Source organism: Acomys russatus, chromosome 1 (genome assembly GCF_903995435.1).
Source record: "Acomys russatus chromosome 1, mAcoRus1.1, whole genome shotgun sequence".
NCBI classification, from domain to species: Eukaryota; Metazoa; Chordata; class Mammalia; order Rodentia; family Muridae; genus Acomys; species Acomys russatus.
This window is the reverse complement of record NC_067137.1, coordinates 87,938,013-87,962,850: the sequence shown is the minus strand read 5'-3', so window position 1 is coordinate 87,962,850 and position 24,838 is coordinate 87,938,013. Positions and strand designations below refer to the sequence as shown.

Here is a 24,838-nt window from a genome sequence, read left to right as displayed (position 1 = left end):
CAGTGCAGGAGAGCTCTTTCAGGAATCCCAATGTTTAAACATTAGGTAGAGGAGGAGGTTTGAGCAAAATGTTGGAGGTGTCTGTTAGTTGAGAATATAAAATCATACAAGCAGCCATACATTTAAAGGAGAAGAGGGTGTTCCAAGTGATGGGTGTGAGGACAGGGCTGACAAAACAGGCTTAAAAAGTTTCTGAGTATTGGAGTGTCATGGATTACCAAGGCACTTGATAAATGACCATACTGTGCAGTGGAGTGGGTGGACAGCCTCAGGAGAGTGATTCAATGGTGAGGGAGGCCTGCCCAGCAGTAACCACCCTGGTGCCTTTCAGTCTATAATCTGATGAGTTCCATGCCACTTCAACTGGAAAGGCTTATTTGAAACCTTTGCTCTGTCCTTTTGGCCAGCGATTTGGGTAACGACCATCAAGAGCGAAGGAGGATGATGGCATTCCTACTAGAAGGATAGTGGCGATCTTACTTTGTCTTCATCTTCTCAGCAACATAGGGAGCAAATGTGTGCTTCCCTGCCATTCCAAACTTGCACACAGCTGCACCTCTGGAGGCAAGCTTTCATTGCTCACCCACTCAGAACTCAGCTGGATGCCCCCACCACAAGCAGGAGGCAGTGGGAATGCACATCTCTCATCTTAAACTGGATGTTTCTCCATGACAAGCCTTTACTATTTTGACCTGTCAGTACAGCTTTTTTTTTTTGTTTTTTTAAAGATGTTGGCCCAGAGGAGCATTAAGAATAAAATAAAAACCATTGTTTCTACTTGACAGTGTTTCAGAAAAGTCCAGTGTCGAGGAATGGAAAGAGAATAAATGGCCTATTTATTTCCTAGAAAGAGTTAAAGAACAATTGCCTCTGGGTGGTGGCATGTTTGCTGTTTCTTTGGTGAGTTTGGCAACAGGACATGCTCACGGGCATTTCACCTACTATGGAAAAAGGCAAATGGCTAGAAAGGAAAGCAGTGACCTCAAAGCCCATTTCCCCTATGGGAAAGTGTGGAGTAAAACAGGTCCTTATCCGAGCCTATAGACTTGGAACCATGTGTAAAATGAATTTACTTATTTCCTTAATTTATCTTGTTTCTACCCGATGAGGCAAGAAGAGCCCATGAGTCAAGCATACATTTTAACAAACTGGTAATTTAAAGAGAGCACTTTAGATATATGCCATTCTTGTACTTTGGGGAAAAGCTATATGGACATAGACTAAGGCACCATTAAATATGGTCTTTAATCAGAGCAATCTCAGCCAAGCTTCCTAACTCTACTCATTTGGTGACTCTTGATGGTTATTAAAGAGTCTCTATTTATATATGACAATGCCTTCATAAAGGAGATTAAATCATCTGTTGAGTTATTGGAGAGATAGTAAAATGTTGAAATATGTTCATTCTGGGCATCGAGTCAATTAATCACTCTGTTTTTGATCCTCAAATTGAAATTAGGAGTGACAGGGGACTTGTCCCGCCTGCACCACCACATTAGGAAGAAAATCAGGCAGGATAATGTATGGAAGGCTCTTCTAGATCAATGCAGGGCTTCGCTTGTTACTCTGCACTTAAAACGTTTTTGGAAACCATGACAAAAGCTTTACCTCTTGTCAACAATCACCAGTGCTGGGAAGGCTCTCCTGTACACTGGAGTGATGTCCAGACCTCAGAACTACTCAGAACTATTGAAGACCCTGAAAAAAATTTCAGAGGAATAGTATAAACTCCAAGGAAAATGACCATTGACTCCAACTGTGAAGGTTTTAGGATTAGCCAATTTGACATTACAGAAAGGAAAATACATTTTCACTGCCTGGTGATGGCTACAGGAGGCAGTTCTTCCAGCACCAAATCTGTGAAGTGTCAGAAAAAGAGGGATCGGAGAAGGAGTAAGAGGAGAAATGAGAAAGAGGAAAAGGGAGTTGGAAGGAGGAGAAAGAAGAGGAGTAAAGAGGAAGAGGAGGAGGAGGGGGGGGAGGAGGAGGAGGAAGTTGTTCAGGAAAGAGAATTTAAAGTAACAATAGAAAGTGGTAATGCTTCAGCTTCCCCCTGGGTCAGTAGAGAAAGAGATTATGAAGGTTTTATATTTGGAAGAGCATGGAGACCATTTGGTTCACACATGGCAAGTTTCCCATTTTGTCCTCACATGGAACAAGCTCCTCAGGCATTGCTCTCTTCCTCCTCAGCCAAGCTACCAGGTCATCAAGGCAAGGAGCCATCCCAAAGCTGAAGCGCTAGGACAGTAACCTCAGGGCCATGGGACACAGTGTGTGAGAGACACCACACTTCAACCACTTATCACTCGACTCTGACTTGATGAGGTGAGCAGGGCCTACAGGTCGGGCACAGGGCTATGGTGAATCTATCTACCTAGAAGGTTTTGGGTTCCTGCTGTAAATCAACTAAAACAGGTGCTCACACAAAGGACTTCATCCCTCCTCTGTTATGCTTGGAGTCTAAAGTGTTCCCTTGGCCATCCATGGTTCATTTTGAGTACTTGTTTCCCTGCTGATGGTACTTTTTTGGGAGCCTCTGGGATCTTTAGGAAGCAGCACCTAGCTGGAAGAAGTAGGTGACCAGGGACAGGTCTTTCAAAGTCACACATAGACTGGACCTTGGTTCAGGCCTGCTCTGTCTTCTTGACACCAGTGTCAAGTCTCTGGTACTTGCTACCACAGACCGAGGTTCTCTGCCCACCCTTTTCCTCTGTGATGGGCTGAAACCCCTCTGAAATGGAGGTGAAATTAATCTTTCCTCACTCGAGTTTCTTCTCCCAGGTATTTTGGTCACAGCAATGCAAAAGTGATGAGTACACGTCCCATATCACAGTCAGGAAACTATACTATAGGGATGCAAATACAACCGTGTTCACACAAGTAGGGATGAAATCCACATTCTTAAACTAGGTAGAAACTTAAGACCTTATTCACTTGGAACTACTCTACCCAAGATTCATTCCTGAAAATGTTGGGTGAAACTGATGGAGAGTAAGTCCATAGACACTGGCTCAGGACTTCAAGGTAAGGACAATGGTTTCTTGAGGCTGCTACCAAAAAAAAAAAAAAAAAAAAAAAAAAAAAAAAAAAAAAGTGCCAATACCCAGCTATACCACTCCTAGGCATATACCCAAAAGATGTTCCACCGTATAACAAGGACATTTGCTCAATTATGTTCATAGAAGCTTTATATTTAATAACCAGAATCTAGAAACAACCTAGATGTCCCTTAGTCGAAGAATGGATAAAGGAAACTGTAGTGCATTTACACAGTGGAATAGTACTCAGCTATTAAAAACAAGGAAACTTTGAAATTTGCAGGCAAATAGATGAAACTAAAAAACATCATCCTGAGTGAAGTGACCCAGACTCAGAAAGACACACATGGTATATACTCACTTATAAGCGGAAATTAGCTAAATAATACAGGATACCTGCAGTACAATACACAGACCTAAAAAAACTAAATAACAAGGAGGATCCTAGGGAGAATTCTTAATTCTCATTCAGAAGGACAAATAGAATAGACACCAGAAGCAGTTGAAGAGAAGGAACAGGAAGGGAACCTATTATGGAGGTCCTCTGAAAGACTCCACCCAGCATGGGATCGAAGCAGATGCTGAAACTCACAGCCAGTCTTTGGGGTGGAGTGTAGGGGGTCTTATGGAAGAGTTGGGGAATAGAAGGGCCTGGAGGGGTCTGGAGCTCCACAAAGAGATCAATGGAGCCAACAAATATGGATGGAGGAGGGGCTGGGGCAGAGACTGATGCACCAACCAGGGACCATGCATGGTGAGGACCGAGACCCTCTGCTCAGATGTAGTGGATAGGCAGCGCAGTCTCCTTGTGGGTCCCCTAATATGGCCACAGAGGAAGAGGATGCAAGCAGTCCAGATGAGACTTGATAGGCTGAGGTCAGATATTAGTTAGGAGACGAGGGCTCCCCTTTCTGAGGACTAGGGGAGGGAGGGAGGGCATATGGGGAAGGAAGGCCAGGAGGCAACAAGGGAGGGGCTACAATCAGAGTGTAAAGTGAACAAATTAAAATTAAAACTAAAAGTAAAATTAAAAAACCCACACACTGAGTGACTTAATCAGTTTAATGGTAATGCTGGAAGTTGAAAGTAAAGATGTCAACAGGGCTTATTCCCTCAGAGGGCTGTGAGAATCTGTTTTGTGCCTGCCTTATAGTTTCTGGTGGTTTGCTGGCATTAAAAAATTGTTTCCTAGCTCATTACTTTATATTCATGTGATATTTTCCCGTTGTGCATATATGCATCTTTGTCTGCCATTTCCTCTTTTTATATGGCCACTATGCCTTCGCTTAGGAAGAATCTACCCTGATGATGCCTTGTTACCTCAATCATGTCATCTTCAAAGACTTATTTTCAAATAAAGTCATAGTCTGCCATACTAATTTGGCTTATAGGAAAAGTCAATTTTTCTCAAATGTCAGGGCTCTGACTTTTGGAGCTATAAGCTAATAATTTCCTTAATGATGTTACATACAGAACTGGGGTTGACTTATCAAGAAGTTTTCAGTAAAAGACCATGTACATGAATTCCATATTTATTGAATGAAATATATATCACTGTGGTTTAGAGAATGAGGCTTGGCCAGCAAGAGGAAATGCCCTGTCTCAGAGAATGGGTCCTGTGAAACTAGAAGTGGGGCTGTGCCCTGCTGGAAGTACAGGAACCAGTCCAGACGACTCCTGTTCGGTCCACTGGTAGATGCCCTAGGATGAGGTTCCTCTACAGACTGTGTGGTTATAGGCATCAGGAAATGCCAGGAAACTCCCATGTTCTCTACCACTGGAGAGAGCACAAAAGCATGTGAGGTGAACAGAGCTGTTTCTTGCCTAAGAACTCTGCCTCCCAAGAAAAAGCCGTTAAACTAGTCTTTGATGTTCCCCACCTTTTCTTCATGCTTCCTCTGTGCTGTTGTGGCACATCCTTTCCAAGTCTCTCTAATACCTAGGACAGAGCTCTGTCCCTCGTCTCATGAAAGCAATTCCTAATGGAGACCCAAAATATATAGGTTCACCTTTAAGTCAAAATGGCTGCTATGAGTTTAAAATGGGTTCTATCTTTAGCATAACAAGGGCCTCTTGTGGGAGGAGTGATGTTCTAAAGCTTCAAGATGACAATAACTCTTTTATCAACTGACAAACCTCTATATTAAAGTTAATTTATCTTCTGCAGTTGTCAGTGATTCATAAATGCACTGATCACATTAGCAATTTTTCTTTACTTCTAGGGCAAGGCAAGATAGCAAGTTATGAGTTTATAACCTCAACTTGTCTGCAGTGCCCAACCCACCTGCGTTTGTGCTGCTTATGTCCACTTGTCTAGAATCTGACAGGACAGGCCTTGCTGGATGGTCTATCCAACCCCTTTTCTTGGTTGGCTTGGAAACATAAATGCTGATTCTTCTCATTCTTAGGTGTTTTCTTTCCACCACACCCTCCATAGTGCTGTGCCGTAATGCTGAGCCACTATAAGAGAAAGGCTCCCTTCTTTTAAGAATGAAATTCCCCAGTTTTCTCTTGACTACCCTCTTGTCTCCCTTAGCCTTTTGACTAACTCAATCAAGGAGGGGAGATCTTGACATAGGTGTGGGCTAGGAGCCTGGGACTATGTGGTTGGTGAAGATGGCCCCAATGGAACATTTTATGGCTAGCTCAACTCTCATCTGTCCATCATGATTCAGAAACATGACTTCATCAACCTCTGAGGGTGGCCATCAGCTACCAGGAGCTGAGAGCTCATACCATTATACTGTACTTCTCAGTATCTTCAGAGGAACAGCCAGGAATATCTGAGAGGCTCAACACAAAACCAGAAAATCCTGGCTTGGTTATTTCTTCTCCCTTTGGCAACTAACCTCACACCTGTATAGACCACATTAGCAAGTGGTGGATAAGGCAACAGGACCATCAGATAATAAAGAATGCCCCCAAGAAATAAATTCCAATAAGCCAAAATGATGTGACTAAAGAGTTCTTAATAAGTATACCATGCTTACGGACACTTATTACTTTGTATTTTTATCATAGAGGCTAATTTATTCTGGGCTAAAAGTTATTTTATGTGAAAAGAATGGTTGGGGAACTAGAAGTTCTTGGGAGACCAATCCAAAAAATCACATCTAATTAGCTTCTCCAGAACAAATGCATTTTCAGTATATTTTCGGTCCACTGAGTTTCTTTGGCCTTTGGATCCAGCAGGTGTCATTACGTGGGTTGAGAACTTAACTCTCACAGAGAATGAAAGGATGAAGATTCAGTTCTTTAAAAATAAGTTTTATGTTCTCAGTAGACATCCTAAGGTATGAAATTATCATTTGCTTTGGTGAATTCTTTCAGGGGCATGTTAGGATTTATTGATGGCTTACTGCTTACCCATCCACACACTTTCTTTTAGTATAAAATGATGTTTAGTTAACATTTGATTTAGAAACATAAATATAACAACCCTTTCCTAAATTTTTTATTTAGAAGCTTAAATATAACTTTAAGTTTTATTTCCTTCCCTGCATTGTAACCTCTGATTCTAAAAATGTATCTAAATATGTAGTCTCTCAGGTCAGGGAAATGGCTGACTTGATAAAGTGCTTACTGCACAAATAGGAAGACCTGCGCTCAATCCCCAGCAGCACACAACACTAGGCATGGATGCCTGAGGACCGGTAAGACTCTGTCTCAAAAAATAATGTGGAGAGTGACTGATGAAGACATGCAGTATCGACCTGTGTCCTTCACATGCATGGGAACACATGTGTGCATGAATTTCCCTCCCCCAAGGACCTTCCTTCTATTAACACAAATTCTTGATTCTGTTCACTAAAAAGGCAGTCACAGTCAATAGTTTCCCATATGTATGTTTAGTGATATACTGAGATTAAATGGTACATCATTCACCCATCCATCTTCTGTCTATATCCATACCAACCCATCATTTATCTACCCATTATTAATGTATCTATCATTAGCCAAATTCTTTGTATTGGCTATATGGCATTCATTTTATGAATATTTAATGATGTACTTAGTCAGGTCACTGTTGATATTGAGTCTTTTGTCTAAGTGATTTCTGAGATGGATGTGGGAGAGGATGCAGCAATTCTGGACTTCATTTTGATGATAGGGGATAACCTTCTGGATTCTTGAGACAACTATGGGACTATTGAAAAAGTTGGGTGGTAAGAAGACAGGAGTGACATCAGAGACCAGATGTCTAGTGGGAAACTGGGGGGAATTCTGCTATATGATATGATGTTCTTCTTTTCTCTATTTTCTTAGGAAATTATAAGTAAAACGGACATCTTGACAAATACGTTCTTGTGCTGGGCATTGGTTTAGGTGCTAGGGGGACAGCAGAGGACAAAACAATGCCCTTGGCATAATGCCACCTACATTCATAGAAGGAAACAGAATTAAAAGCCAGGGCAACGAAAAACAGGACAGAGGGCTTGGGAGACATGGAGGCTGCTGGACTCACTTTCTGGGGAGAGGAAAGAGATGATAACGATGTCTCATTGCAAAATGGCTCAGAGTGGGCACTGAGCCCACCTGCCAGTACCTGGCATCCTCTTGTGCGCTCCTATTCACATTACCACACTGTGAAGTCCCATTGCTCTCCCTGTCTCCTTTCCAGGCACTTGCTGGAACTTGTTGGGGGAGGATAAGGGTAAGGAGATAGCTATAACCTGAATAAGAGGAAGGTTGCCTTAGGGAGAAATGTGAATATTCTACTAGCAGATTAATTCAACATGCCCGAATTACTAGGGTTTCTCATCATTCAGTTTTTAGCAGGGGGCAGGGAAAATTATTCATTATTAAACATGAGCTGAAATGAAAATGCTACACTTTGTAAAACATGCAAGGTTACCTACTATGGTAACTGCTTGTGGAGTTTTAATCTGTCTGCAGCATGGCTAATTAATTTGCTCTAAGCTTCACTGAAATTCTTATTTGAGATGATTGTCTTGGTAACTGAATGCATCACAGAGAGCAGGAACATTAGAAATGCCATTTGGGGGCTGCTGTAACAATCTGAGCCCTTTCCAGGGCTTTCTCAGCCAGCAGCAGTCAATACAGCCCAGCCCCTGCCCAGCTAGCTCAGCACTGTAGGGTGGGCGTGGTTTACCAGAGGTTGCACAGCCTCTACGGCAACATGGTGCTGCGGGTTAGCGTTTGGGACTCAGGTCTGACCTGTATGGGATTTCGCATTTACTAGCAGCCACTTAACATGTGACCTCAGGCATTTAATGGCGTTAAAATGATTTTAGAACCGGAAATGCTGCAAAGGCTACAGAAGATGCGCTTTCAAAGCCCCTCCCCGAAGTTCGTGTCACTAAGTACATCTGCTGCCTTCCCTATCTTCCCCTTCCTTCTCTTCTCTCCATTCTCCATCACCACTGCCACCATTATCAACATTCTTCCTTTTCCTTTTTGTTTATTTTTACGCTTGCAATTTGTATGTTGAGATTTCAAGTACCGTGTTCAAACTGGGCAAAGTATAAAGGATGATGCTGGCACAACCATCTTCTAATGCCTCAAAGAGACAAGACACTGGCTCTCCCGAGCCTTGGTCCAGGCATTGCCGTGGCCAATTGACTTGAGAAAGCCCTTTCACTGGCTTCCTCTCTCCTTTTTCGTATGACAGAGAGGAGGAGATTAATATCTCTCAAGTTCCATCCTATTCTCAAAGAAGTAGTGTTTAAATAAATGCCTACGGTTAGGTAAACTAGTGTGTGTTTGTCAGAGCCTAAGCGATTAACAGATCCTCAATCAAATTGGATAGCTTTGAAAAATTAAAGAAATTTTAGCAAACCCTACCCAGCATTAACTATGAAAGATTTTTGCCACCAAGTTGGAGTAGTTTTGTCTTTGTATCTTCTAAACTGAGCTCATTTACTAATCCACTTTATGTGTATTTAGTGTCCTTAGCAACACTGAACGTTTTCCAAGGTCAAAAGTTGTATGTTATAAATCTTTGTATCTCCTAGATTAATAGCTTGCTATTTTGCTAAACGAGTATCTGTCAGTGTGAATGAAAAATACAAAGACAATACAGAGTCTTGGGTAATCATCATGCTGTCCAGTACTATGCCACCTTTACGTCTTTGGTCTACCAACAACTTATAAATTAGTACATTGTTGAGTTTTTTATTTTAGTCTAATGATTTGCATATATAATTCCTTGGAAGCTCTTAGCACATCACAGTTGTTATTAAATAACAATTAACCTTGTGAACAAAGGAGAAGTCACAAGCATTATTTATTACTTTGCCAGTTTCAATAAAGATCTACTGTGCTAATAGTTTTTCATGGAGACAGCTGCCATCAGTTGAGTAAAAACATCATTAAACTGCAACATAAGTATCAATAGAGGGAGAAGTGACTGGTTTTCTGCTTGCTGACAGGCATTAACTGGTTTATGAGGATCCATTCTTATAGCTTCCTGTTGCATTGTGGTATTTTATGGCTGTCTGTTAAACACAGCCACACACAAAAATGTTTATTGAGTCTTACTGCTGAGGGGTGTGTTGACAACCTTTTATCAAATGGTTTTCAAATTGTGCCCAAAGAACTCCTTAGAAGGCTCTGAGTCTTTCAAGGAACTTTCTGGATGTTAGAAGGTCAGTGACAGTGGCGGGTTTTCTGCATGAAACAGTAGGACCATTTTACTTAACTGTCTCAATTCAAGTTTATTTTGGTGCAGTCCTTGTAATGTGTCATGTCACAGCTGTACAAGTCAGTCTTATGAAGTCATAAAACCCAGGTACATATCAGCAATAATATGTAACGGCTATTCTTTTTTTTTTTTTTTAATAGGACATTGCTTTTCCCTCCCCTAACTCCTCCCAGATGCTCCCACCTCCTCAATCATCCAACTTCATGCCTTCCCTTTCTCTCTTTAGAAAACAAACAGGCAAACAACAACCTCCTCTCAAAAAAGCCATAGGAAAGCAGAATAAAAATTAAAAAGCCCACACTCCAAATGAGAGACGCATGGGAGAACAGCAAAATAAAAGGATCCAGAGGGTCCTAGAAATCTACAAGTAGAACAATATGATAGGCAGATTTGGGCCGAGGGGTCCCGCTCAAACTAAGGCACCAGCCAAGGACAATACAGGAGGTAAACTTTAAACCCCTTCCCAGATCTAGCCAATGGTCAGAATATTCTCCACAGTTGAGTGGAGAGTGTGATACGACTTTCTCACATACTCTGGTGCCTCACATTTGACCATGTCCCCTGGAGGGGGAGGCCTGGTGGCACTCAGAGGAAGGACAGCAAGTAGCCAAGAAGAGACTGATACCCTATGAGAATATATAGGGGGACGTAATCCCCCTCAGGAACAGTCATAGGGGAGGGGAATAATGGGAAAATGGGGGGGGGAGGAATGGGAGGATACAAGGGATGGGATAAACATTGAGATGTAACAAGAATAAATTAATAATAAAAAAAAATTAAAAAGCCCACATACACCTCCAAATTTTAAAAACTCATAAAAATGTGATACCAGAAGCCTTAATATACAAGCAGAACACCAGTAATAAAAAAAAAAGTCCCAAATAAAGCAATATAAGACAAAAAGTCTACAAAAATACCTTTAAATTTGTTTTGTGCTGGCTAACTACTATTGGGCATGGGGCCCACTCCTAAGTTTGGTTAATATACCCAGTGAGACTCCATTGGAGAAAACTAATGTTTTTCTTTACAAGTGGATATCAACTGTAGATAACTTCTTGCATGGGGGTGGGAGCTCCTATCCACTTCCCACTCCCAGCACTAGGACTCTGACTTGAGCCTGTGCATTCTGCTATAGTCTTTGTGAGTTCATATGTGCATCGATCTTGTTATGTTTGAAGACACTATTTTCCGTGGTGTCATCCATCTCCCTTGGATCTTAGAATCTTTATCTCTCTTCTTCTGCACTAAGGGGAAGGGTTTGATGAAGACATTGCATTTAGGACTGAATGTTCCAAGATCTCTCACTCTGCACATTGTCCAGTTGTGGTCTCTGTGTCAGTTCCCACCTACGACAAAGAAGAAGCTTCTTGAATCATGGTTGAGTGAAGTACTGATGCATGGATCTAAGAGGATGTCGTATGGAGTCATTTATTGCTATGTCCTTTAGCAGAACAATGGCATTTGGCTTCCCCTTAGGCTCATGACCTCTCTATCCTCAGGTTCTTTGACACTGGAGCATTGTCAGGCATTGGTTTCATCTAAGTGCAGCATTTCTCAACCTCTGTGCTGTGATCTCTTTGGGGTATAAATGACCCTTTCACAGAGATCATCTAAGACCATCAGAAAACACAAATATTTACATTAAGATTTGTAGCAGTAGCATAATTACAGTTATGAAGTAGCAACAAATAATTTTTATGGTTGGGGGGGGGTCACCACAACATGAGGAATTGTGTTAAAGGGTTGCAGCATTAGGAAGGTTGAGAACCACTGATCTAGTGGAACAGGCTTTAAATCCACAGAGTGGTCAGTTACTCCCACAACGTTCGTGCCACTATTGTACCAGAGTGTCATGCAGGCATGTCATTGTGGATCACATGGTTTGTAGCTGGGCTGGTGGTTACCTTTCCCCTCTGGTAGAATGCAGAGGACCTTCCAGTATCATGTAGGATTTAGAGTCCTTTGGGTATATACCTAAAAGTGGTAGAGCTGGATCCTTGGGGTAGACATGTATCCCTGTATCTCTGGAATGAAACCAACAAGATTGCAGTGGATGTGTTCTTGGATTCAGTTTTCTGGTTTTGAGAAATTTTGCATCTATATTCATAAAAGCTATTGGTCTGTACATTTCTTTCTCTCTCTCCCTTCCTCTTTCCTCCCACTCTCTTTTTTTCTTTCTTTTCTTTTTGGTTGGTTAGTGTGTGTGTGTGTGTGTGTGTGTGTGTGTGTGTGTGTGTGTGTGTGTGTGTGTGTGTTTTAGGTATCAGGGTAATTGCAGCCTCATAAAAAGATTAGGCAATGATTCTTCAATATCTCTTTTGTAGACTAATTAAAGTATTGTTGGCATTAATTCTTTAAGGTCTGGTAGATTTCTCAACTGAATCCATCTGGCCCTGAGCTTATTTTTGGAGAGTGGATTCAATTATTACTTCTACTTCACTAGGGCTATTGGTCTTTTTACATGGCTTCTCTGATTTTGATTTAATTTAGGTAAGTTGTATATAAGAAATCCATTTATTTCTTTTAGGTTTTCTGGTTTGGTGTTTGTCATGATGTCTCACTTTTTATCTCTAATTTTATTAATGTGGATCTCTACTCTGGTTTTTTTTTTTTAAGGTAATTTGGGTAAGGGTTTATCCATCTTTCTGATTTTCTCAAATAATCAAGTCTTAATTTAATTGATTTCTTGTTTTTATTTTTTTCTACTTAATTTATTTCAGCTCTGGGTTTGATAATTTCTTGCTGTCTACCATTTTTTAATGTTATTTCTTCTTGTTCTAGAGCTTTCAAGTGTGCCACTCAATTGCCAATATGAGATATTTTCAATTTTTACTGGTATGGACTTAGAACTCTATGAACTACCTTCACTGTGTCCCATAGATTTGGATGTGTTGTGTTTTCATATTCATTCAGTTATAAACAGTTTTAAATTTTCTTTTTAATTTCTGTTCTGACTCATTCTTTATTTAGTAGTAATTTGTTCATTTGCCATGAGTTTGTATATTTTAGTTGTTGTTAATATCAATTTTCTTATATTTGTTGTGTTTAACTATGTGGTCAATTTTGAGAAATTTTTATCAGAGGCTGAGGAGAAAGTATTTTCTTTTGTGTTTGGGTGAAATGTTCTGAAAATATCTGCTAAGTCGACTTATTTTATGATATTATTTAACCCCAACACTTCTCTGTTTAGTTTTTTGTCTGGATGACCTGTCCATTGATGGGTGTTCTTTGTGTTTTCTTTGGTGTGGTTAACTTCATTCGTCTGAAGGTTTTCTTGAGTGCCTTCTGTGGAGCTGGATTAGTAGGTAGATATTGCTTATATTTGGTTTTAAGTGTGTTTCTTTTTCTCTATAGTGATTTATAGTTTTGCTAGGTATAGTAGTCTGGGCTAGCATCTGTAGTCTGTCAACAGTTTATACAACATCTGTCTAGGCCCTTCTGGCATCTAGAGTCTCCACTGAGAACGTGGGTGTTACTCTAATGCTCCTGCCTTTGTATGTTACTTGGTCTTTTTCTCTCGAAGCTTTTAATATCCTTTCTTCATTCTGTACATTTAATGTTTAGATTATTATGTGAATTTCTTTTCTGGTCCTGCCAATTTTGTGTTTTGTATGCTCCTTGTACCTTGATAGGTATTACCTTTTCTTAAGTTGGGGGGATTTTCTATGATTAGTCCAAAAATGTTTTCTGTGGCTTTGACCTAGATGTCTTCTCTTCCCTCTATTCCTATTATTCCTAAATTTGGTATTTCTTAGTCCCAGATTTTGTGCCTGGACTTCTTTAGAGTTAACATTTTCTTTCACAAAGGCATCCATTCCTTCTAATTGTCAAAGCTGGATATTCTTTCTTCTGTCTTTCACCCTAGAGCTTAACTCTGAGGTTTTTTACTTCCTAAATGTTTCATTTCCAGCTTTACTTCTATTTGGGTTTTCTTTAGTAATTCTACTTCTACTTCCATGTTTCTTGAACTGTTTTCATTATTTCATTCTACCATTTCTTTGTGGTTTTGTAGTCTTCACTAAGGTCCTTTAACATATTCTTAATTTCTATTTCGAAGTCCTTGTCTTGTGATTCACTTAAGTTGTAGTTTTCAGGGCCTACTGTAGTAGGGCTACTGGGTTCTGGTATAGGCATATTGTTTTGGCTATTAATTTTTGTACATTTTTTGTCTTGGTATTCAGTCATCTGGAGTTATGGTGATTGAAGTGATTTTAGGTGTTGATATCTGATATTTCTTTGTTGGGTGGGTAGTCCATTCCTTGGTTTCTGCTGCCCCTTCTAGATAATAAGAAAATGTTGTGGTTATGGGTTCCCCAGTAGAGAGTGCCATTGCAGGTTGGTGAGCAGCAGAGAAGAATAGAAAAATGCTAGGAGAAAAGGCTGAGAGGGGCTGTGGCAAAGAACTCGGTTATCTTGGTCACACCAAGAAGTGAGGTCTCCAGGGAGATGTGGTGGGAGAAGGGGCTCCTGAAATTAGGCTGCAGTAGGACAAAGTATACATCTGGAAAGACCCTAATGAAAGAGCTGGAGGACCATGGTAAGGTACCAAGTGTTGGGAGTCTCTAGGGAATGCAGTTGAAGTAGGAGAAGCGATACTTGTAAGTATGCTGATACAGGGCTCAGAGTGAGACTGGAGAGACACTCATGGAGGACAGAAAGGATAGTGTGAGTTATTTACTTAAGTCCCAGCCATGTGCGGCTACCAGGGGTCCCGTGTGGGGGCTGTTTCTAGCCATAAGCCACTCACATGAAGGAGTGGGGATGAGCTAGAAGGGAGGCGGGGAGAGCCCTCAGGAAAGAGCTAAACAGGACCCCCACTAAGAGGTAGAATCTATAAATAGTAACCTTTGATATTTATTCATTTCAGCTACTACTCCTGGTATAATGATTTTTATTACTTATTTTATTGACTTGCCTTATTGCTTGAGTTTTATGTATATGTATTACTTTTACATTTAAAAGTTAAAGCTATTTCCTAGACGTCTAATTAGGCTGGTATAGGTTCTTAGGACCATTTGGCTTATCTCCCTAACCCAGCATTATGTCAGAATGTTATGACTTGAAAATATGTATTACCAAAAGTTCTAAGAGAAATATAATTCTCAAATTTCCTGTACAATCTTATTCTTGAATAAGAAAGTAAATATCTGTATCCAGAGTGTCTTTAGCTTTGATGGGTAAAAAAAGAGAATTTGAGAGTAAGCAAGGCATAGAATTCCTGAGCCTCACTGAAACTCTTCTCACTATCACTGTCTTTTAATTTGATTTCAATTATTCACCCTGGAATGGTGTTGCAGTCAAGTAAGAGGTGATTTTATTTGTCTTATTATTTATTGTAATAGTCCCTGCCATATAAATCTCTGATAGGTGTTTCGACAGGCACATAGTCAGTAGTTTGCAAATCAGAAACTTTTTGTTTAATGCTTTGGGAAGCTATGGCATACAAATTATCAGGGTGACCTTCCTCAGAAGGCTATAGAAGTGGATCTTTCCATTCCTCACCCTACTCCTGGTGGCTCCAGCTGATCCTTGGCTTGTGACTAATAGATGCTTCTGTTTTCTGCTTTCCATGTCTTCTCATCTGTAAGAAGTCATCTGGATTTAGTGCCCACTCAAGTAACCCAGGATCAGCTCATCATCAAAAAATAGTTAATTATATCTACAAAGATTGTTTTCCAAAGAAGGTAGCATTTAGTAATAGGTAGTAGTCATAGCTCTGGGAACTAAGAGATAGAGAGGGATCTTTGTGGGAGGCTAGGCTAATTCCTCCTACTACATTTGGTAATTAAAAGAAAATTAATATAAACAAAACAACAACAACAAAAAAGGTGAGAGTTGAATGGATTGTATTTTCTCCTGTGTTGAAATGTCCCTTCCCTGGCTCTGGAGGGCAGAACCACATATCTAGATTGGCTTCTCCATTGAACTTTGGTTAGAATAAAGCGTCTACGCTAGACTTGTAAAACTTGTAAAACTAGACTTGGAAATTTCCACTTCCTAGCACATAACTTCATTTTTCCCACAAGGAAACAGAAATATATACATTAAGAGAATGTGGTGTTCTTTGTTTTTGTTTTGAGTTGGAATCTTGGTATACATAGCCCAGGATGAACTTGAACTCTGAATCTTCCTCTTTCTGCCCCAAGTATAGGAATTTTAGGCACGAACTCAGAGTTCTAAGACATATACATCTTATCTCTTTTTTACCCCTGTAGTTCTAGAGCCAAAGGTACATCTTTCTTTTCTTTCTTTCTTTCTTTCTTTTTTTTTTACATCTTTCTTTAGTTTTTTATTAATAAAGAGATGGTGATAATGTTTGTGGTACCTACATGTTGGAATTATCATGAATACAAAATACTTTGAAATAGATATAAACTTTTATTTGTAATGTTATGTTTTCAACATATATTTTAAATTGCCTCTGAAGTGTGTTTACGACTTTGCATTAAAAGCGAATAGGAAAAACAAGTAATTATTAACCCTAAGCTAGAAAATACTCACTCTTCCATTATCACCTCCAGCTACCTAGGGAGCAATTGAGAGAACACACACAGATTATAATTTAAAGGCTTAGAAATGGAATTAAAAGGTAGCTCTGAGTAATAGGACTTGTTTATAGCAAAGTTGGCAGTCTCACAAGCTACTGGGGCCAGGCAGTTAATATAAACAAATAAATCAGGGTAAGAGAAAGAAAGACAGGAGCAGAGACACAATGGAAAGCGGCAATTGATACAATAACAAGAAAGCAATGGTAGGGAACAGTAAGGTTGTAGCCAACAGGAGGGCAGCGCTCGCTTCAGTCTGAGGGAAACTGGGCTCCTTAGCTGCCTACTGGTGGTTGCTGAAGACGAAAGACCTTCAGGATGAATTCGCAATTCAAGTAATTCGTAAACTATTTTAATCATTATTGTGGTGGTTTGAATGAAAATGGCTTCCATAGGCCCATGGGGAGTGGCACTATATAGTTAGTATATAGTATATAGTTAGACACATGCTCTAAGCTGTAGGTAAGGTGGGAATACAGTTGGAACATGGCATTGAGTAGAGGCCTCAGTGTGAGGAAGGGACGTCACCACCTCAGGCAGAGTTAGGGTTTTTTTCTCTGGCCCAGGTTGTCTTGGAACTCACTAATAGCTCAGGCTGTCCTCAAATCTGTGGTGATCCTTCTGATTCAGCCAGTCTGGTGATGACATTTCAGGCAGGAACCACAACACCTGCCTATTCTGCCCCTGAAAACCAGACCAGTGTTACCTAGTTTGCCTGACTTGGTGAGGTAGGCCTTTGGAGATTCCCTCGAGTGTCCCCTTACTGTGTATACATCCTTCCTGGAAACATACAATCTAAATGTCAAACAACATGCTTAGAAAATAATTTTCACAAAACATTGCATTGGAGAACCTCTCTCTGTCTCTCTGTCTGTCTCTGTCTCTGTCTCTCTGTCTCTGTCTCTGTCTCTCTGTCTCTCTGTGTCTCTTTCTCTGTGTCTGTCTCTTTCTATATATGTGTGAGTACACACTCATGCCTGTGCATATGAATATACTTATAACCTTGATTTATCCTTAACCTAACAACAATATTTTTAAATTATTTTTATGCAAAACACTTTATTCATGTGCATATAATTTTTAAATAATATATCCAGATTCTTTCAGCTGAATCTGTCTTAGAGTTTATATTATAATAACATAGCTATGGATTACGTTCAAAGTTACTCTTGAAGAGTGTGCTTGGCTGGCTTCACTCAGCCAAGTTTTTTTTTTTTTTTTTTTTTTGGATATTTTTAAAAGTGAGAGGGGAAATGAGACAAATTGTACTTTTCATGTGCTGTGCCACAAACTAGGAAAATATAATTGGGCTCCAGGCCAAATTCTGAAGGCAATTGGAGCTGCTTATGTCAATTCGGAGTACTTTATTCCTCAGCTCCTGCTGACAGAAAGAAAACTTGATCGTGATCTGCTTCTCCATGCTAAAGAGGCAGGGAGAATATCTGGGCTCCAGATCACAGCAGATGGGTGCGTGTAGCAGCTACTGATTTGTCATTTGTGGGGAGTAGGGAATCCTCCAGTTTGGAGGAGGCTTCGTGTATCGGTTGCCTTGGGCCATCTGTTCCGTGGCTGAAGGCAGCACCATACGCTCAGTAAATGTTTGTGGAATGAATAATGAATCTTTCCTAGAGTGCTTCCGTGCAAGTGTGTCTGCCTTTCCTCTACACCTGACTACCACACAGTCCATTCTCTGATGTACACAGGAAGATGCTCACTGTGCAGGATAAGATGCTGCCTCAGGATGATTTACTTGGCAATTATTTTTTGAACTATTAGGTGCTGGGGACTGTGCTAAGCCTTAGATATCTAGGTAACAATAGCCTGACCCAGAAAAATAATATGTTTGCCCTAAAAAAAAACCAACAGAAGATGTATGAACAGGGAAAAGGCATCTGAGAAAGCAGAAGAAGCCTGGAAGATTCAGCCCCAGACCTTTGTGGACAGAGGAGGGGGAAGCAGAAACCTCATCGTCCCGTGTTTTAACTTCTGCACAGCATAAGCTTACCACGTGGGATAAATTATGTACTGGGCGTCTAAGTGGTCAGGGTTTCTGATGTTTTGGGATCCCTAGGCCACTGCTTTCCCATACTCTGTTAGAGTTTCAACCTACCTCTTGATGGCATGTACTTCTCCGCAGAAAGATGTACTTCAGTCTTTCGCCAGAACAAAACCACATCGTTAGCCGGCTTCTCTGTTTCACCATCCTTTCTTCTTCATATCCTTCCCGGTCAACCAGATCATGAAATTTTTAGTTTCCTTTGTCTTTCTTTCTCCTCTTTTCACACAGGGCCACCACAGATTCAGTCTTTTCTGTGCATTTTCTGAGGCTTGGATTCGAGCCACCTCTTCTTTTCACTCTACTGAGTTTCCTTGGGTCACTGCATCTGTTTTCATGTCCTTAGCTAACTCTGTCCATGCTGATGGACCTGTTATTTGTATTTCTAGTCTAGGTTTTAGACCACATACCTATGCCTACTAACTTTTTGGGTTTTTTTTTTTCAGATTCTTCTCCTTCATTCTTACATCTATTAAATTGCTGCAAGTCACCAAGTGACTCCCTGGATGTGGCAGCATTCTCCCCTTCCACTTTCCTGCCTGCAAGTTTGCCACTGTTAGACTTAGCTGTCCTCACCTACGAAGGTCCTCACACCCAGTGAAGCTATGTCCAGAGGTAACCATTAAGGAGCTAACTAAGGTTAAATCACATCATAAGGGTCGAGCTCTCATCTGATAATACCAGTGCTCTTAGCAGGAGTAGACTAGCCCCAGGAAGGAAGACCATGTGGCCGTACAGAGAGGAGACAGCCATCTAAACTCCAAGGAGAGTAGTCTTATTCCCTGTCACCTCTTTGATCTTGCATATAAAGGCTCATGACCTGTGAGAAATACATTTCTACTGTCTAAGCTATATAGTGCTTGGCTGTTTTGTTACAGCGGCATTAGCAGATTAATATACACAAAACAGATTATTTCAAAACCAAATTTGATCATGACACTGTCCTGCTTAAACTTCTTCATATACAAGACCCCCTCCACTCCCACTTCCTGTCCTTTTCTGTTCAATATTCCCACCTTACTAAATTGCACAATTATACGTTCATCCTGAGCCTTTACAAGTGGTCTTTCCTCTGCTCGACTGTTCCCCCTCGTCAGATCACCCAATTCCTTGATAACATCCATTTGAACTACAGCTAACAAGTCTCCAAAAAGGTTTTTAAAAAACCCAAAAAACAAAACCCAAAACAAAACAGTGTGATTCTTCCCTTTTCAAGCTCTTGGGTACTATTCCTGAGTTCCTCTGGATTCCCACAGTCCCAGGATGTGAACTCTTGATTTTTGGCTTTTTGTTTTGTTTTGTTTTGATTTGATTTTTCAAGACAGAATTTCTCTGTGTAACAGCCCTGACTGTCCTAGACTTGCTTTGTAGACCAGGGTGGCCTTGAACTCACAGAGATCCACCTGCTTCTACCTCCCTAGTGCTGAGTTAAAGGCGTGCATCACCACACCTGGCTTGGCTGTGAACTCATGAAGAAGAGCACTGAGACCTCACTTATCTTTCTATTTAAGCCTGGAATCCCACCCATATATTGATTTAAACATGGGCATTCAAAATTGATTTTAGATAGTTATACCAAGATTAAATACTATCTATTCTCAAGAATACAAAATAAAATTTGACCAATCATTGCATCACCACAGGTGAGGGGAAAAAGTCAGGGAGAAGGTTCTGGTTGAGCCCACCTTGTCTTGTGATTGAATGGAGTCACATATACCATGTGACCTAAGAACAGCATAATCATTACCATCACTGTAATCATAACAGTTTGCGCTAACTGTGCCTATACAATATGTCTGAAGTGTGCTGAGGATCACATGTAAAATATTTCCTTTGATGTGTCACAGCCACTATATGCAGAATACTTATTCTTTTTGTTGCCTCAAAGATGAAGACGTGGTGGCTTGTATACAGGTTACTTGCCTGGAAACCTGGCTAACAGTCTACTTGATCAGTCTTCTCTCTGGTCTGGCTGTGGCTATGTGAATATTTTGACCCATAAGCCATGAGCAGCAGTGACTTGTATGAAATCCAGGTTGAGTTCTACATCTCCATCATCTCTTGTGTCTTGAGATGAATTCTGAAGCCTCATCACAACGCGGCAGAGTCCTGGGCCCCTGGATGACTAAGTAGAACAGAACCCTTGCTGGTCTACAACTAAGTGGTTGTATAAGGACTGAGAAAAATCTTACCGTTTTAGAGAAATTAAGACTTGGGGTTGTTGTCACTGCTACAAGTTCAAATCTATCTTAACTATGCATAATGCCTGCTTTCACCCCACAGAGCTGCTCTGGCATCCCTGGCAGCAAAGTGCAGACTGCTATGGTTTAGATGTTTACCCTAAAAGTTCTTGTAATGGAAATGCCATCTCCGGATTCATATGTTTTCAGTATTTGGAGGTATTAGTATTGGGAAATAATTAGGACTAGATGCAGTCATGAGTGTGGGGCTGCAAGACGGGGTTAGTAGTGTTATAAAGAGAGAAACCAGAGTTTGCATGCCTCTAAGCTCTTGTCACGTAAAACAATGTAGTAAGAGTTTCTGCACTAGATGTAGCCCCTTATCTTGGACTTCTCAGTTTCCAGAGCATTGAGAAATAAATCCTTTTATTTATAAATCACCCAGTTTAAAAAATGCTATTGGGGTGATTCAAAACAAACTAAGAAATTGAGAACTTCTCAATATAGAAGAACGTCAGATCCAATTGCTGAGCCAGTTTATTGCATCACTAGCTATATTGTAAGGATCCTTAATTTCTTTGAAGGCTTTAAATACTTGCAGAGACAAGAAGGATGAACCTTTAATCAACAAAAATACATACAAATGTATTTGAATGCATTGTGGAAATGTTAGTGACTGAGTGGGGCTAATCAGTGATGAACAGTGTAGACCTTGAGTTGTCATTTATATATCTTACAAGGCTTATCAGCCTCTGCACTAAGAACATTTGGGGCTGGATATGTCTTTGTTATTTGGGTTATCTTGTGCACTGTAGGATGTCTCAGATGCTGTTGGCACTCTTGGCTTCTATTTCTCAGCTCCAAGTAGCATCACCATTTCATTCCTGTGCAAAATTAAAAATTATCTCCAGACATACCCTCTTGTTTTCCTGGGGGTAAAATCACCCCATTTTACCAGTCTGCTGAGTGAAACTGTAATGACAGTTTCTGCTTTATATTTCTACTAAAAGCTAGACAAGTTTCATTTTCTAAAAATGGCAAGTGCTTCCCTAACAGGCTTAAAGAGCTTCAGGAATATCAAGCCACAAAGTGTCTCTTTTTCCAAATACATCCCTGGAGAGCATGATTGGGAATTTCATGGTGTTTGATAAAACTGGAGAGACTTTGCCTTCCCTTGCAGTCACATCATCAAAGGAAGGATCGGAGAATAAACTCAAAGATGGGAAAAAAGCATCAAGACTCTTGCAGCTAAAACGCAGCAGAGACAAAGAGGGAGAAGTGACAGCATGAAGGAAAATACTTGGGTGTAGTCTTGCTGAGGCTAGCCCAGGAAGAAAGCCTGAGCATTCTCATGAGGAAGGAAGAGGGATGAGGGAGGAGTTCTGGATACAGGAGCTGAATAACGCAGAGCTGAGTCACATGCGAACTTGGAGGGACTCTGAGAACACAAGGCTCTCAATGTGAGTGGATTAAGGCTGCCCACAGGGGCCTGGCATATGAACAAGTACCTGCTGATGCAGCTGTGATCTCTTTTTGTGGTCTCATCTCATTGCGTTTCTCTTCACATTTGGGGCTCCGCTCTCTTGGCCATCTTCCTGTTACTGGAAGTCTCTGTGGTTCTTTCTGCTTTTCCACATGCTGATCCACCTGCCTAGAACCAGTGCCCCCATTCCTGCCCCAGTTTTTCTCTAAGTGCCTCTGCCTAGTTAATCGTTATTCATGCTTCAGAACTCAGCTCAGTCCGTTACTTCATCTGAGGTGCATCACAGCCTCCTGCCCTTCCGAGCACATTTTCTAATATATATTTAGATATTGGTCGTGGGATGGTTTAATTACTGAGAACTTACTTTGCAAACCTATAGTTCTAATGATGGTAGAAAGTACATCAGTTATTCATATCATGGTCTGCAGAGGACTAATACTTCACAGATGAAATGTAATATGCAGGCAGTAGATATTTTGATTGAATTCACAAGGCTCTAGATCATTCTACTTCATAACTGTTCTTAGGCAAAGTCAAGATTCAGAATCTTAGGGAAGATGGTAGGAGGAACAAAGAATTAAAAATTTACAAGAAAGGAAACAGCTCATTCTCCACTTGTATCTTTATTATTCAAAAGGACTTGTTCTTCTTGGTCAAATCTTAGGCCACTAGAAAAAAAAATGCTATTCCTGGCCTGAGTAGCCAAAGTTACCTGACTGTGTCATGATTAAGTTGTAGGACTGTTTGTGCCAGACCCTGCATTCTGCTTGTGGTTAGAGTTCAGCGTGACAATGGTAAAAGGAACTGCTGTTGTCAGAGCTAAAGAAAGCGGAACCTTCTTTGGGCAGAAAGGAGTTTCTACTTCCAGGTTTCTCTTCCAGACTTGAGTCAATGGTACAGAAACTATCCCAGAACTCCTTAGAAGGAGAATGCTGGGTGTCCTGAGCATTTGGCCTTTGGCTTGAGTCCCTCTGTGCTGGAACACGGAATGCATACAGGTCTTGTTCAGGCAACCAAAGCTGCTGTGAGTTCATGAACATAGAACTCCTGTCATGACCAAAGGACATGTTTCACTCAGTCGTTCTTGACTTTTGGCTCTTACAATCTTTCTTCAATTTCGCTTATGAGATTCCTGAGCCTTGGCATAGAGAGAGTATGATATAAATGTCCCATTTATGGAAGAGCAAAGAAACCTCTTTATGCAGTGGATGTTAGTTTCAACAGAAACTCTCAACTGGCCGAACTGTAGGGATGTCCTTGTTTTAACAGTTGTTCCAAATACATGTGTGTGTGCGCGTGCACACACGCGTGTGAGCGCGCGCACACACACACACACACACACACGGTGTTTATGCAATAAGGTTTTATTTTGAGGCTAATATGTTTTTAAAATACAAAAATGTAAACTAGGTTTGATGATAGACAAACATAATTCATTTTATATTTGAATTGGAATAACCCTGGAGAACAGTATTCTTCAATTTTCCTAGTTCTACTCTGGGTTCCTCCTCCCAAATGATGGAAAACTTCCTTGTTGCTAGACACATATAAGATATGGCTCCATTGCCTTTCGAAGCATCTACTCTGAAAGTCTTACAGTGATGCTTTTGTCCATATCTTTCCCACCCCCCTCTCCATCCCATTGACATACACTGTACTAGGACATTTAAAGGTGACCATAATGCTCCCCTCAGTATGACACATATTAGTTCAGGTCCTCCAGGAAGTGGATGACAAGATAACATTTTATAGAGATAGTTGAATTGAAAAGACGGGAGAGCTATCAGATCATGATGCAAACCCAATGGTAAATTAAGAAAAGAAGAAAGCAAGGTAAGGTGAAACAGTCTACACTGTTCACCCAGCAAAGGGAGGTTTAATAAGGCTTTTGGAGGAGGCCTGTGGTCAAAGTCACCCATCAGAGGAACCCTCTTTACCCCAGGAAGGGTGTGCTTTAGAGTTCTGACATGCTTAGTTATTATCCAGGAGTGGCTTGTGGGAAGAGTGGCCTTGGCATCACAGCACTGATGAATTTCAGTGGAGGTTTGGGCTCAGCAGCAGCTTGAAATTGTTGGTCACTGCATGCCCTGGTCACACATTTCCATGGCTTCCTCAGCTCACGTGTTCACTCAGAAGTTGGTTTGAAAAACATGCATACTCTGTACAACAGATGGGAAACATTTCAAGATTCTAGGGAAACAGTTGGTAGGACAGCTCAACCCTAATTGCTGCAATTTCTTTACAGAGCACAGGCTGCCGTCTATAAGGGTGAAATCAGGAAGGTACAGCATTTGGAGAATGAGGTGAATTTTGCTCTTCTCTATCAATGTGGGCAAGTTTTATAGGCCCCCAAAACTATGTGAGTTCAGTTCAGTTCATGAAATTGGAAAGACACCAGAGAATTAATAGTATAGTGTGGCAAACCAGGTGTGGGAGGCAGAGGCAGGCAGATTGCTGTGAGTTCAAGGCCAGCCTGGTCTACAAAGTGAGGCCAGGACAGCCAAGGCTACACAGAGAAACCCTGTCTAAACCTCCTCCCCAAAGAGTATAGTGTGGCTATGATTGCCTCTTATGTTTTCCTGTTTCTCCTTCTGTCTGTGCTCTCACAACTGAAGCCTTTTCCCCTGTTAGATTGAAAAAGCTCACTAACCCTACATCTGACAAAGGGCCAATATCCAAAATATATAAAGAACTCAAGAAATTAAACACCACCAAACCAAATAACCCAATTAAGAAATGGGGTTCAGAGCTTAACAGAGAATTCTCAACAAAGGAGTATCGAATGGCTGAGAAACATGTAAAGAAATGCTCAGCATCCTTAGTCATCAGGGAAATGCAAATCAAAATGACTCTGAGATTCCGTCTTACACCC

The 24,838-nt window shown here is 40.8% G+C and overlaps 1 long non-coding RNA gene across 1 annotated transcript in view; it reads left to right on the top strand.

Annotated features, from left to right (window-relative positions):
* Positions 1-24,282, top strand: part of LOC127190762 (uncharacterized) — a 54,953-nt gene extending 30,671 nt beyond the window's left edge. The window contains exons 2-3 of the long non-coding RNA XR_007830800.1: positions 2,191-2,325; positions 24,212-24,282. This is a non-coding gene — a long non-coding RNA (uncharacterized LOC127190762). The remainder of the gene's footprint in view (positions 1-2,190; positions 2,326-24,211) is intronic.
* The last annotated feature ends 556 nt before the right edge of the window (positions 24,283-24,838 follow it).